The sequence below is a fragment of the Benincasa hispida genome, chromosome 12, assembly GCF_027475165.1.
Source record: "Benincasa hispida cultivar pf3 chromosome 12, pf3_genome.v1.1, whole genome shotgun sequence".
Taxonomy (NCBI): domain Eukaryota; kingdom Viridiplantae; phylum Streptophyta; class Magnoliopsida; order Cucurbitales; family Cucurbitaceae; genus Benincasa; species Benincasa hispida.
The window spans coordinates 52,196,526-52,208,652 of record NC_143489.1 but is presented as its reverse complement, the minus strand read 5'-3'; the positions used below and the strand labels follow the sequence as shown (position 1 = coordinate 52,208,652).

Here is a 12,127-nt window from a genome sequence, read left to right as displayed (position 1 = left end):
TGTAAGATACTTCATTTTCAATCCCTCGTGGATATGATGATGAAGGAAAATCATAGTTTTTGCTTTTTCCTGATTGGATGTCATATTTTCTTCTTTAATAGTCTCCCCAAGATTCATAGCATCCAGGTGGATTTCGACATCAAATATCTATGACAAATAATTATTGCCGTTAATATCAAGGGTGACAAATTCTAATTTTGTGAGATTTGTCATGGCAACACTATCATAAAATATTGTACTTATGTTAGAAATTTAATAGATATTGAATATACAAAATAACATTAAATTTATTAATTAAAACGAAAAGGAAAAAAACCGACATATCTTTAGGACCTACCTTTAGCGGGGAAAATGACAGGAGCTCGTGCTGACAACGTGTTATGAAAAATTGAGGAGCACGACGGGATTATGGATATGAAAAATATAATATAATAATAAAAAATAAATAAAAACTAAAATTATAAAATAAAATAACTAAAACATAAAATAATCAAAATAATGAAATTGGATAATATGAAAATTGGTGGAAGTGGAATTCTGACCAATGTAAGTGTGTCTTTAAGATCCACCAAATATCACTATTTATAGGCAAAGTGACAAGTAGAATGTAGACTTACATGGACATCAAGCATGAATAATTACATGGACACCAAGCATGAATAACTACATGGCAATGGACAACATGAATAGTAACACATGGCCTTTGAGACACTAAGCAATGGGCATCTATTTTCTATTATAATATTCATAATACTGAGTAGTTAGTCCCTTATGTTTGGGTATTTTGTTTGATTAGTCACAATCTTGTTTAAAGTGTTAAGTACTTTTTAGATTTTTTTAGAGTGTAAACTATTAGGGAAAAACATCATCTTGAATTTAGTTTCTATTTGATCTTTAGGTTTCAGAATGTTACACATTTAATATGAAAATTTTGAGTTTGATTTCAATTTAGTCTCTAGATTTCAAAATATAACAATTTTACTTTTGGCATTTAAGTTTTGTTTCAATCTAGTACTAGATTGAAAGATTTTCAATTTTAATTTCGATTTTTTTTACTAAATACTCATTTTTGTCTCAGTACAACAAATTAGCTTTTTAATATCATGTTAGCATAGCCTTGCTTATAAATTGCTATTAAAAAAAGAAAAGTGCTAAAATTAGGAGTGCGCGAAAAGTTTATCATACGAAAACAGTAGATTACGTTTTTTTAATCTCCTTCCCAGTCTTATAATTCACGCCGCTCCATTTGTCCTTCACGTTTTCTCTCTCCGTTAGTTCTTCTATGCAACTCTGATCTCCAGCTTCATCTCTGTTGCTCTCTTCAGCTCGAGCCTTCATTCTATCTATCTTCTCAATTATCCTTTCAAGCCGCCAAGCTCCATCTTTTCTCGAAGTCGTCAAGCTCTATCTTTCTCTCTAAGTCACCAAGCTCCATCTATCGTTTTTCTTTCTGTAAGCCCTAAACCCTATTTTTTCTTCCTCAGGTTAATATGACATGCTTCAGAGTTAAATTGCTTCATGTAAGATTAAGTTAGGTTAAGTTTTGGGAAAAATTGGCATTTTGATCAAAGGAAATATTGATAAATGTTGGGAAGTGTAGGGTTAAGTTGGAAAAATTATGCTAAGCATCGTTTAAGAAAAAATTAATATTTATAAAAAAAAAATTGAAACAATTGGAGAGGAAGGAAATTAGAATTGCTAATATAATTTAATTGGAATGTAGGGGAAATTTGTGATAAGTGTTCAAAATCATTCTTAATATTTAATTAGATGAAGTAAGTGGGAAGGAAGTGGAGGATTAAGGCGGTTATTTGTAAAGTTTATGTTACGATCCAAGTAGTTCTCGCCTTTAACCGAATATGCTATGTTTTGAGCGTGTTTTATTTATTTTATGCTTTTAGTTGGTATTTGAAATGTTGTGCTTATTAAGGAAAGAAAAATGTTCTTCATGCTTTTATGACTATAGAATGTTGATGGATTTGTTAAAAAATGTAAAATCTTCCACTTACTTAGAAATATGCATTGGTGTTATAAAATCTTAAAGGCTTCCAGGTAACATAGATGGTTTTACGGTTTATTTGATCGCTTATATGGAGCAAGATTGATTTGAAAGACACTGAATTAGAAGAATGTTAAGCAATTACATTACATTACACCCTTCTCTTTCCTGTTAGAATAATTTCTCATTCTCCTGGATGACTAGTATATCAATGATTAAGTGGTATATGTTTCTGTAGTTACTATCTTTGGATATGGGGACTATGATTAGTCAAGGAATCACTACAAGAAAAGTGCTTTTCTATAGCTTCGAGAGATAGCCTTTTCCAAAACAAATTATGAAATGATATGAAAAAAAAAAGAAGAGGAAATGCAGATTTTGGGAAAATCATGCGGGGCTGATGGGGAATGGGGAAAATTTGAAAAGGTCATCCCCGCTTTCTCTTTTACATTCTCTTTCCCAAGTGAGAGTGTCTCACTTTTCTCCACCTTCCACTCCAACAACTCTAATTTTCACTTCCTTAACTCCAACAATCAGGGTTCCTCATTGATGGAGCATATTTACATTTTCGAGTAAGAACAAACATGTGTCTTCTTCCCCTCTTTTATGTCACTTGTAATGCCAATTTCTAAGGATATCTCTCAATTTTTTTCATCTACTAGGTGCATTTCTCTATTTCTCAAAATTATTCAACATTCAAAGTTAATTATTCGAGGTTAGTCACTTAATCCTTCTACCAATTTAAACCCTTTTTATTTTTATTTTTTTTAAATTTCAAAATCAGCTTTGAAATTTCCTTCCCTTTTTATTTTTTTTTTCCAAATTCAAAGTTAACGATTTGCGAATGCAGATGCTTCACGATCTTCAGGAACTCAAGTAACAAGCAGATCTGATAAGATAGGAATTGGGCAATCTAATTTGCGAGATGGATTTGTCACGGATACATATGGGCAAGATGGATCTGTGATAATGGACGAACAGATCTAGTGTATTCACGATGGGATTTGAAATAGATGGATTGGGCGAGATGGGATAGTTGAGATTCAAATTTGGAATCTTCTAATATGAAAGATAGAGATGCTATACTGGGCTAGAGGCGCGGTGGCATGAGATGGTAGGCAACGATCTTTGTTCAAATTTCTTCATGGCTCTATTTTGGAAGCATATATTGATTTTCTATTCAAATTTTTTGGGGATTTTTGTTGCCTCAGTTTAGTGTGCTTAACCCTATGATTTCCCTAAAATTCTAAGAAAAATAGCGTATGTAGTGAAGAATTCCGATGAAGGGTCCTTGAACGGAAGCAATAGATCGTCTCAAATCTCATTTTTTAGATTTCATAATTTTATAGAGAACAAGAAATTTTGCATTTAACAAAAAAAAAATAATACGACATGCTTTAATAATGAAATTGACAGAAAATTAAATTGGGTTTTAGAAACCCTTACCTTTGAAGTCGTTCTTAAATAAAAAAAAATGAAATCTCTCTTCTCTATACAAATCACGAACAACTCCAAATGGTCCCTACCAAGGAAGAAACTTTAGTATTCTCTGGTGAGAATCCATGAGTGTGTGGTGCTCTGGTGATTTTGGTGAGGGAAGAGAATTTCTGAGAGGAGGAAGGAGTAGGGAATTTTTTCTTTCCCAGAACTCTTTTGCGTAACCCTTATTTTTCTTTTCCATGATGAAGAAGAAAAAGATGCATGAATAGATTTTCTCACTTATGTGAAGTGGAGAGAAAAGTAGGGGAGAGAGTTAACTCTCATTAATTAATTTTAAAAATTAATCAGTTTAATAAATAATTTAATATATATTAATATGATAACCAACTTATCATATAATATATATTAAACTATACGTTATATCAAATATAACATATAATCTATAGTTTTAATATTGTATCTTATACAATATAACCTATATTTACTTTTCTCTCACTAATGACATTTAATATAAATCATATTTACATTAAATTTAACAATATGAATACAATTCATAAAATTAGTATTTGAATCATATTCAAATATTTATTTCCTCTTATAAATAGTTAATATTATAGTATATCAAATACATTATAGTAATTATATCACATATAATTAAAATTTAATTAATTAAATCATATATAATTAATTCCCTCAATTAATTTGAACAATTCAAATTAATCCAAAAACTGATTCTCATTTAATCTCGTTGAGCTACTGAGGGGACCTCATGGACCTGTAGCTTGAAGCTCCAACGGTACGTGAATAATTAATTAAACTCTTTCATTAAATTATTCACCACCTATTAACTGTCGGGCACTCCACTAAAGATCGACAACTGCACTCTTCGCACTACAAATATATTTTTGTATCTATTGGATCTAATCAATCAACAATATGATGACCTTTCACAAATTGCTCGTAAGTACAATTGAGCCAAAATTACCTTTTTTCCCCTGTAGTTACATTTAACTCCTTAAGTACCACTAATCCCTCTAATGAACAATAAATCATAGTCCAACTATGATCAAACTCCTCTTGGGCCAGGAGGGGGTGTGACGCCACATTGTTCAAGCCTCGAAATCAATCCTTAAGGGTACAATTTATCTACTTATCCCGACATTGGGGAAGGAGTGAATTCTTTCTTGTGTAGCTATATTCCCAACTCTCAAATCAGAGAATCCCCAAAATGGTATGCTTGTTGTGTAGGTGATCTGGCCACTCTCATCCATACAAATCATAATGTTGATTGTATGGGTGAGAGTGACCAGTTTGCCAACTCAATAAGCCTACCACTTTGGGGATAAGACCGAATGGGTAGCTGGGAACATAATCATACAAGATGGATTTCACTCATTTTTGACTTTAGAGTGAGTAGATGGGTGTTTCCTTAAATAGTGTCTCTGGGACTTGAACAAAGGGCCCTACCCTCTCATTGGTCCGAGAAGGGTTTCTATTTAATGGTTGGACCATAAACATGTTTTTCATTAGAGTGGAACACTGGTACTTAAGGATGTAGAGGTAATCTAGGGGTAAAATGGTAATTTGATCCAGCTGAGGTTATGAATACTCATGAAGGACTAACTTACTATTATTGGTCTATATCTGTGGATATATAAACATATCTGTAGTGAGAAAGTGCAGCTGTAGGTCTTTAGTGGAGTATACCCCAGTTAACGAATATTGATTAATTTGGTCAATGAGTTTAGTAAATTAATTTCACATTGTTGGAGCTTCTGATCTACAGGTCCATTAGGTCCCCTTCCTAACTTGTAAAGGGTATTGAAGTAATTTATCATTAAATTATTCAAATTCAGAATTGAAAATTTTTTAATGTATGTTGATACATTTTAATATAAAAGTTAATTTTAGACTTTATTATTAATTTTGGATATGATTCAAAATTAATAAATGAGAGAATGATATATTTGAAAGGAGTTCAAATATTAATTTAATATGAATAAGTTCATATTGAAAACTATAGGTTAAAAATAATGTGTATTGGATGCGCATTAAAATTGTAGGTTAAATGAGAGAAATATTTTTTAATATGATTCAAATGGGAAATTAAATTAAATATTTGATATTTAATTGAATTAAATTTTAAATTTAATTTAACTTATTAAATTAGACTATAGGTTAAATTTAATGTACATTAGATGCACATCAAAACTATAGATTATGTGAGAGGTAATCATTTAAATATGGTTTAAATGATTATTTAATTAAATATGATTTAATTAATAAATTTAATTTAATTTTATTTGATTTAAATTAAACAAATTAACTCTCCATTTTAGGGAAGTTACGAGAGAAAACGTGAGATCAATCTCAGTTTTTCTCTCCCTCTCTCACCATCCCTCTCTCTAACAAAAGGGTTTTATTTTGCAAAGGGAGAAGAAGGCTCTCAAGCTCTAACAAAAGGTTTTTATTTTGCAAAGGGAGAAAAGGCTCTCAAGCTCTCTGTGTGTTTTCTTCTTCTGAGAAAAGAAAGAAAAATTGTTCTGTGATATTCCCAAATTCTAAAAGAAGGTATCAAAGTGGTGGTGCCTAATCCCAATTCAACAGAGAAATTCTACAGAAATGTCAAAAGGTTTGCAAGGTAGGATTTCTTCCCCTATATAATTAGTCTTTTTAAGAATTGCATGCTTAATTGGCATTATCTTTAATTCCAATACAAAATTGTTTTAATTTTAAATGCCAATTTAGAAAAATGAAATGGTTCTATGTTTTGGCTTCTACTATGCCTTAGAGTTTTCATCCTCTTTAGTGACTATATTATTATTGTGTATCTTTGCCATGTATGTATGTTTGTTTTATGGCCCTTCAGACGTGGGCTACTTACTAGTGTAAGTGTGTACTAACTCCCACTAGGTTTGCAAATGTTGACAAACATTGTGAGCTTGGTGATGTCAAAGAGAAACCCTAAGAAAGATTGAGCTTAAATTTGTGTCATGGTTTACTTTCTTTTTATCATGAGTTTATTTTATGTTAAATATTTAAAATTTGAGACCTTGGTTTATGACCAAGTTAATTTCGATCTTGAGTTGAAACTTTTTAATAGGTCTTAGTTGATTTATTAAGTTATCTTTCACATTAGTCTAAGTTGGTTAGTTCGTTACCTTTTGTTGAGTTTGACTAAGTTGTTATTTAGAATATTTATTTTTTTTGAAAACTCTAGAGGTTTTGTTGAGAGAAGTTTGTCATATTGAATGTTATTGGAAGTGTGTTTTTTTCGAAACATGTGTTAAAATAAAATTTTGATTTTATTATATTTATGTTGTTATGTTGTAAAAAAATTTCTAAAATATAAGAGTTAGTAAACTTTAAATTTTAATAACCGTCCTTAGTTTAGTATTGAAATTTGAGGTCGTTACAAGGAGAAAGATAAAGGTAAAATGTGTAACTCTTCTAAAAGGCTGTACAACATGTATTGATGCATGTTCCTTTTTTGGTGAATAGTAAGCCAATTTTAATTATGCTGGATATATGTGCTACTAATAATTTTCTTTCCTCAATGGTGGTGAATCAACTAAAGTTGGAGATTCACAAGTGACACCAGGATGAAGTCTGTCAACTTTACATCTTAATCAACACATGGAATGACAGTAGCGAATTACGTGAAGCTGGGTCTAGGAAGACAAATGCAACCTAATGGTGGTAAATCTTGACGACTTTGATTTATTCTTGGTATCGAATTCTTTGTAAGGGCTAAGTTCTCCTTGATGCCCTTTGTTAACGAGATTCTCATATCGGAGGAGAGCTTCCATTGTTTTGTGCATGTTGTGAGAACAGGCGATGATGAGATAGGACAATAAGTCTCTCTACTCAACAGCTTAAAGTGGGGCTGAAGCAAAGCGAAGTGACTTATGTAATTACCTTGATTGAGATTGATTCCAATAAGTCAAAGGAAATGTTGGATGAAGTAGTTAAAGTTCTTGAAGATTACACTGATGTGTAATGCCTCCAGTAGGGCATATGTAGGTCGATTTCACTCGATTTAGGGTAAAAATCAGAGCCAAACCGCTGAAATCATGCAAAAAAATATGAATAACCGACTCGATCGATTTTCTTAGAAAAATCCTGTCGGCCGAACTGCCAAACCGGGCGGTTCATTCGGGTTCGACATCGATCAGCTGTGTATACGCACGAATGGCAGGCTGGTTGATTTGAGCATGTGCGAGGGGGTTTGCATGTGTTTAGTTTGGTTTATAGATAGATAGATAGCAGGCAGCATCCAACTTGATTCCCTATTTCAATTTCTAATATTTAGTTCCTTGGGCCACGAGCGGTGAGACACTCCAATTTCCTCAATTTTCCAAATAAGTTTTTAATATATTTTTACTTTCTACTTTTTTATTTCATAAATATATTCAATTTCATGTTTACAATAGCATTACCAGGTGGTCCTTTTTTTTTTTTTTTTTTCCTCTAAAGTTCTTCTGTCCTCAATCTTCGATCCTCCATTACTTGATGCCCTCTGACGTAGTCTCATTTCCTCCCGTAATCAGTCTCTGTACTAAATTTTGTATTTTATAATTTTAAAATATCTTATAATTTAGGAATAGATTGGATTTACGTATTTTATTTTAATATTTTGTGTTTTCAAAATCTTATACTTTAGGAATAGATTATACTTACATTTTTTATTTTAATATTTTCTATTTTTTCTTGAATTTTGCATTTAATTTGGTAAGTACTAAAAGGAAAAATCTTCTTATAATATAAGAGTTAGACTTTAGATTAGTTTTACAATTTAAATTTAAAATTTAAATTTTCAAGTATTTTGATTCTGAAATCTGATTTTGAATAGTGCATATCTAATTTTAAAAATAGTTTTAAATTAAACATAAAAAGAATGTTGCATGGATTATGGAAACCTGGAATTTGAAAAATTGAAAATCCAAAAATTAGAAAATGGATATTGAAGATTCAAATTCAAATTGCTTAATATGGAAGTTGGAAAATATATTAAGTTATATGTTATGAAATTGAGGAGTACAACGAAAATACGAATATGGAAAAAAATAATATAATAATATTTATATATAACAATAATAAAAAATAAAAACTAAAATTATAAAATCGGACAATGAGAAAGTTTAGTGGAATTTGGTGTGGATTTCTCACCAATGGGTATATCATTTTAAGATCCACCAAAGGCCACTAATTATAGGGAAAGTAACAAGTTGGATGTGGACTTACACAGATATCAAGCATGAATTACTACAAGGCACATGAACTACATGAATGATGACATATGGTCTTTGGGACACTAAGCAATGAACATCTATTTTTTAATATAATATTCATAATACTCCCCGTTAGATGCCCATATATTATATATATGAAATATGCCTCGTTAAAACTTTACTAGGAAAAACCCAATGGAAAAAAAACCCTAGTGAAGGAAAAATAGTACATATTCATATAATACATACTCCTAAAAGAATACAATATATTTACTCCCTCTTGTGAAAACATCACTTAAGATCTCTGAGTCACCACATTCTAATGTTGTGTACTAATTTTTCAAAAGTTGTGGTTGTAATGCCTTTGTAAATAAGTCTGTCAAGTTATCTTTCGAATAAATTTGTTGTACAGTGATGTCGCCATTTTCTTCAAGATCATGAGTATAGAAAAGCTTCGGTGAAATATGTTTGGTTCTATCTCCTTTGATTTGGGCTATGCAAGCTGTGTTGTCTTCGTATAATATTGTTGGAAGAATTTTATTAGAAGACAAGCCACACGTTTCACGAATGTGTTGAGTCATTAACCTTAGCCATATACATTCTCGATTAGACTCGTGAATTATAAGAATTTCAGCATGATTTGAGGAAGTGACTGTTATAGTTTTTTTCACCGATCGCCATGATATAATAGTTCCTCCACATGTGAACAGATAACATATTTGAGATCTAGCTTTGTGTGGATTAGATAAATATCCAGCATAACCAACTAGATCAAAATTTGATTTATTTGAATAAAAATAAACCCATATCGATTATTGTTCCTCGGAGATAACGAAGTCTATGCTTAATTCCGTTCCAATGTCTTTTTGTAGGAGAAGAACTTATATCTAGCTAATAAATTTATTGAAAATGCAATATTTGGTCTTGTATTATCAGCAAGATACATAAGTGCACCAAGTATATGATACTCGACGCATGACACCCGTACTAAACAATCGTGTAGGCCAGCATGCTCTCACATAGTTATTGGCTACTCGATCACCCGGTATAAGATACTCGATGCTTGCTCCTCGATCATTTAGACAATCATGCTTCATCGATAGTCGTTGTCTACTCGATCATTTAGGCATGCGTTGCTCGATGTGCATTGCACGATCGTGTAGCCTTCATGCTTCATCACATAGTTAAAAGGCACTCGATCCATGCTACATGATCGTTATACTCGATGGGCGTTACTCGACGATCACAAGGAGCTGTTACACGATCAAGTGATGAGGCTTTGCCCGACGGTTAAAGACTCGGTTCGCCTGTTTGAACCGGTTAACTCGATGGTTTTTGTAATAGTTAGCTTTATTTTTTCGGTTTTGAGGCTGATTATCCCAGTCCATCAATTTTTAATGAATGTACATGTGATGTATGTTTAATTATATGCCATAATGTATGACATATAGTTTTAAAACCCACCATAGGTTATGCATTTATTCATGCATCTTCTTTATACTATAAGTGTTATAATATAGTAGTTTGCATGATTAAATTACATTAAAGCATGCTCATGCTTCATATAATATAAGAGTTGTAATATATGCATGCATTAAGCATATCCATGTATCATCTTTATATTATAAGTGTTATAGTATAAGGGTGTATGTTAGCATGTATGCTAAGTTCATTACAAGTTATATAAAAGTTATATATAGTAATGAATGACCACTGCATGAAGCATGACACTTAGGTTTATTTATAAAAGTTATAAATACCTTGTATGTCTAGCTTAGCAATGTGGTTGATTTTAGTTGTTTCATTTTTTATAAGGGTTATAAATAATGAAATTAGAATTAAAATCAATAAGAAAGACATGCATGCAAACTTAGGCTTTAATCATGTTTTAAAAGAGTTTTAAAATTTGATTGAGATAAACTTAAGATCACGGTTCTAATGAGATTAGAAACTTAAGTTTAATCTTTTAATTCGGTTTAATAGGATTAAATTGATTAATAAAAGATTAAATATGTACCAAATCTATATATAAGGGACCTTTTGTCTAAGGCGGGTTCTGGCTAGGCTGGAGTATTTAAGCTGACGGAAACGAAACACCCCTACCTGGGAAGCTACCTGGAAAAGATGAATTAGATAGATTTTTTGCATGCATGCAAATTAGATGATAGTTTGTTAAAGTGTTTAATAACACTTGAATCAAACTTGTTTAATTATCAAAAGCAAGTGTTGTTTTTGAGCAAATTAAACACCCACTTAGTTAAAATCAGTACCTGGACTGATTAAGTTAATAAAACCCTAGGTAGAACATTCAATGGGAGGTACTTAGGGTATATGATACTTCACTTAAACCTCTACACGTTTCTCTCTAAAAGTTCACACCGTGAGATCTATCCTCGACCTGAGGCACCTTGGGAGTGTCACCCTAAAGAATGGTGTTTGGGTAGGTCAATACAAGGTGAATGGAGAGAATGTTCATAGTAAGTGGGTGGGACGTGTGACAACATATCACACAGTCTCTCTCATTAGGTTGGATAACGTTTTCGTGCATCGCCTCGAGGCACCCTGGGAGTGTCCCCTAAAGGATGGCTGTATTTGCACAATTCTTTATCTGATCTCTAGAAATGGTTAGGGTTGCTTTAATCTCTTGTCCTAATATGCTTTTTCCCTATGATGGGCGCATTAGGGCGGGACTCTAGGCTTAAAATGAGGGGTTATACTTATTCGAAATTGTTAAGGATGTTAACAAATTCTGGACCGAACAATGATGACTGTTAAATTTAGTTACAAGGAGTTGTTTCTGTCTAATGGATGAGAATGTCTCATCCCAGTGAAGGGAAATTGATCACCCCACCGGTGACTTTTTCCTACCTCGCTAGGGCATCATTGCAAAATAGATGTCACTTAGGGTACAATAGAACTATTTTGCTAAAACTGATTTGGTGTTAAAAGTGGTAATGCAAGTAGACTCATTAAGTTTGTTCTTGTTTTCAACAACCTTTTTTAAATGAAAACCACTACTTTAGCTTTATTAGCCATCGACAAACTGACTAACAAAACCTACATGTTGATAGTGAGGTTAAGGATCCGTTGCCTTACAAGAAGGCAATGGAGGATGTTGACAAAGATGAATGTGTCAAAGCCATGGATCTCAAGATGGAGTCTATGTACTTCAACTTAGTTTGGGATCTTGTAGATCAACCTGTTGGGGTTAAACCTAAGTTGTAACAAGAGGAAATGGGGTGCTGATAGGAAGGTGCAAACCTTCAAGGCTAGATTGGTAGAAAAGGGTTATACCCAGGTAGAAAGAGTTGACTATGAGGAAACTTTCTCGTCTGTTGGCATGCTTAAGTCTATCCGCATCCTTCTATCCATTGCCTCATATTATAACTATGAGATATGACAAATGGATGTCAAGACTGCTTTTCTAAATGACAATCTTGAGGAGACCATTTATATG

At 32.2% G+C, this 12,127-nt stretch overlaps 1 long non-coding RNA gene across 1 annotated transcript; it reads left to right on the top strand.

Annotated features, from left to right (window-relative positions):
- The first annotated feature begins 1,278 nt into the window (after nt 1-1,278).
- LOC120068560 (uncharacterized) lies at nt 1,279-3,197 on the top strand. Its single transcript, XR_005479227.2, has 3 exons — nt 1,279-1,452; nt 2,662-2,714; nt 2,850-3,197. It is a non-coding gene; the product is annotated as an uncharacterized LOC120068560 (long non-coding RNA).
- The last annotated feature ends 8,930 nt before the right edge of the window (nt 3,198-12,127 follow it).